Here is a 3,272-nt window from a genome sequence, read left to right as displayed (position 1 = left end):
ATGGGCAAAGGCCATGAAAAGGGAAAGAGTGTGGCATGACCACAGAACGGAAAAGTAGCCAGTGGGGCTGAGGTGATGAGCGAAGCATTGGAGGGAAATGAAACTGGAGATGTGGGTGGGGGCCAGGTCATGAAGGGTTTTGTAGGTCACGATGAAGAATTTGAATTCGAATCTAAATAAAATAGGGGACCTTTTGTCTCTCTGAGCAGCACCATGGTGGTTGGCAAGAACAAGTGCCTTACAAAAGGCGGCAAAAAGGGAGCCAAGAAGATAGTGGTTGATCCATTTTCTAAGAAAGATTGGTATGATGTGAAAGCACCTGCTATGTTCAATATAGGAAATATTGGAAAAACATTAGTCACCAGGACTCAAGGAAGCAAAATTGCATCTGATAGCCTCAAAGGTCGTGTGTTTGAAGTGAGCCTTGCTGATCTGCAGAATGATGAAGTTGAATTTAGAAAATTCAAGCTAATTACTGAGGATGTCCAGTGCAAAAACTGCCTAACTTCCACGGCATGGATCTTACTTGTGACAAAATGTGTTCTATGGTCAAAAAATGGCAGACCATGACCGAAGCTCATGTTGATGTCAATACTAGCAATGGTTATTTACTTCGTCTGTTCTGTGTTGGTTTTACTAAAAAGCACAACAGTCAGATGCAGAAGACCTCTCATGCTCAGCACCAACAGGTCCACCAAATCTGAAAAAAGATGATGGAAATCATGACCCAAGAAGTGCAGACCAATGACTTGGAAGAAGTGGTCAATAAATTGATTCCAGACAGCATTGGAAAAGACATAGAAAAGGCTTGCCAGGCTATTTATCCTCTTCATGGTGTCTGTTAGAAAAGTGAAAATGCTGAAGAAACCCAAGTTTGAATTGGGAAAACTCATGGAGCTCCATGGTGAAGGTGGTAGTTCTGGAAAAGCTACTGGGGATGAAACAGGTGCTAAAGTTGACGAGCTGATGGACATGAACCACCAGTCCAAGAATCTGTTTAAAGTTCAGACTTTCAATAGTGACAAATAAAAAATCCCATTTAAAAAAAATACATAAACTAAATAAATAAATAAATAAATAAATAAAACCTAGGAAGCCATCCAGGGCTTTAGTAGTGGAGAGACATGATTCCACCCTATATTAATTTGCTAGGGCTGCCATAACAAAATATTTTAGACTGGGTCGATTAAACGACAGGTATTTATTGTCTCACAGTTCTAGAGACTAAAAATCTAAGATCAAGGTGCTGGCAGGGTTGATTGAGAGAAAATTAGTTCCTGGCCTCTCTCCTAGCTTCCAATGGTTTGCTGACAATCTTCGGCACTCCTGGTAGGTGGTGTTCTACTTGTGTTCTCACACCATCCTTCCTCTGTGTATGTCTTTCTCTCCATGTGGCATTCTTTTTATGAGGACAACCATCGTATTGAATAGGGGCCCACTCTACTTCAGTATGACCTAATCTTAACCAATTACATCTGCAATGACCCTATTTCCTTCCAAGTATGATCACATTCTGAGGTACTGGGGGTTAAGATTTGAACATATGAATTTAGGGCAGGGACACAATTCGGCCCATAACACGTACATTTTAAGATGACCGTCTGCTTGGTATGAATGGGAAGCAGCGGTGGTTAGAGTGGAGGTGGAGAGGCAGGTTTGGAGAATGCTGTCATTGTCGTCAAGGTGAGGGATGATGTTTGCCTGGCTCAGTGTCCAAGGCGACTTAGGTATATTTTGCAGATAAACCCATCATGACTGCTGATAGATTGCACTTCATTGGCGAGGGAAAGGGGTGAAGCAAGGATGACTCTTAAGTCTCTTACTTGAGCAAGAAGAACAATGGTAATGCAATTTATGAGGTAAAAAGGAATTGGGGATGGAGACACGTCTTAGGGCAGAGCCCTATGGTTTCTTATTTGGGAAATGTTAAGTTTGAGCTATGAATGAACCATCCAAGTAGATACACCATGTGGACAGTTGCATTTAAGAATCTGGAGCTCAAAGGTGGGGTCTGCACAAGAGATACACGTGCGGAGTCATTAGTATGCAAGTATGTAAAGTCCCGCAGAACAGCGGGGGTCCAGAGGCTTGGGAGCTCCTTCTCCAGTGCGGCGCATTCTTCTCAGGGCATCCTGACTGTCTAACATGCCAACTCCTGACGTCCCATCTCAGGATCTAGGCAGATTCTGGGGGTCATTGGTTTCTAGAGAAGAAGACAACAATGCTCTCAGTTCTTTCCCAAGTTTATACAAAGTGTTCATCATCTACGCCCAAGAACACCCACACAGCAGAAGGGACGTGCAACCTAAATCATACGAACATTGGTGAACACACGTATGCACATATGCACCCCGTTCCTTCCACAAAAATGACCTAAACTTTGTGAGGTTCGCATGTCCCTAGAGATGATCTCATTTGCCTGCTTCAAAAGCGCTTTGGTCTGCACAGCCTGTAGCAGCAAATTTACACTTCAAAAAGCAGACAGCTTTTTCCACATCTTATTCACTTAATGGGTGAGAATGTAAAATTAGTTCCGTTGCTGATGAGGACCTTGAGCCAAATGAAAAGTGTTCATTTGTCAGCACAGACTTACAGCCTGAGACATGATTATATAGCTAATCCAATAATGGGTTTTGATGCTGAGCATTTATTTATATACAGTATGTCTTGTTATCTGTTGATAATCAGGACCTACAATTTTCTCTTTCTGTGTGTGTAGTGTGAAATAGCAACATCTTCCAGACATATTGCATTTAAGTACCAACATGCAAACACATGCAAAAAGCGCCATCATCAGCAAAATATTTTATTTGATTTCTTGTTTAAAAAAAAAAAAAAAAGGAAAGAGAACCAATACGTGAATCTAGGCTTTTATATTTTTAAATATAAGTAGTATATAACATTAGTAGTCTCTCTCGGGGCTATGAAAGAGTTAAAAAAAAAAAACCCAAAACTGAAAACAAGATATCCTTTATCATCTTGACCCACCCTCATCAAGAGATTTCTTCTTCTTGTGCTCTAAAAATTCTATCTGCAGGCCAAATCCTACCCATATTTTTACATATAGTGGTATAAACCAAAACGATACCTGGTGAAAATCTTCATAATGCCACCACCTGACTCTGGCTACCTGAATCTTACAAACATTCTGCTTATTGCAAAGATGCACATTATTGCCATGTGAGCATAGCAAGTGTGATAATCATCCCAGGCAAAATCTCTTTTTTAAAAAAATGGTAACTTAAAATTAAATATAAAACCACTACATTTCT

The 3,272-nt window shown here is 40.7% G+C and overlaps 1 pseudogene; it reads left to right on the top strand.

Moving 5' to 3' along the window:
* Positions 1 to 213: 213 nt before the first annotated feature.
* LOC134384594 (small ribosomal subunit protein eS1-like) lies at positions 214 to 1,001 on the top strand (annotated as a pseudogene).
* The last annotated feature ends 2,271 nt before the right edge of the window (positions 1,002 to 3,272 follow it).

Source organism: Cynocephalus volans, chromosome 8, assembly GCF_027409185.1.
Source record: "Cynocephalus volans isolate mCynVol1 chromosome 8, mCynVol1.pri, whole genome shotgun sequence".
Taxonomy (NCBI): domain Eukaryota; kingdom Metazoa; phylum Chordata; class Mammalia; order Dermoptera; family Cynocephalidae; genus Cynocephalus; species Cynocephalus volans.
This window is presented reverse-complemented; position numbering and strand designations above follow the sequence as displayed.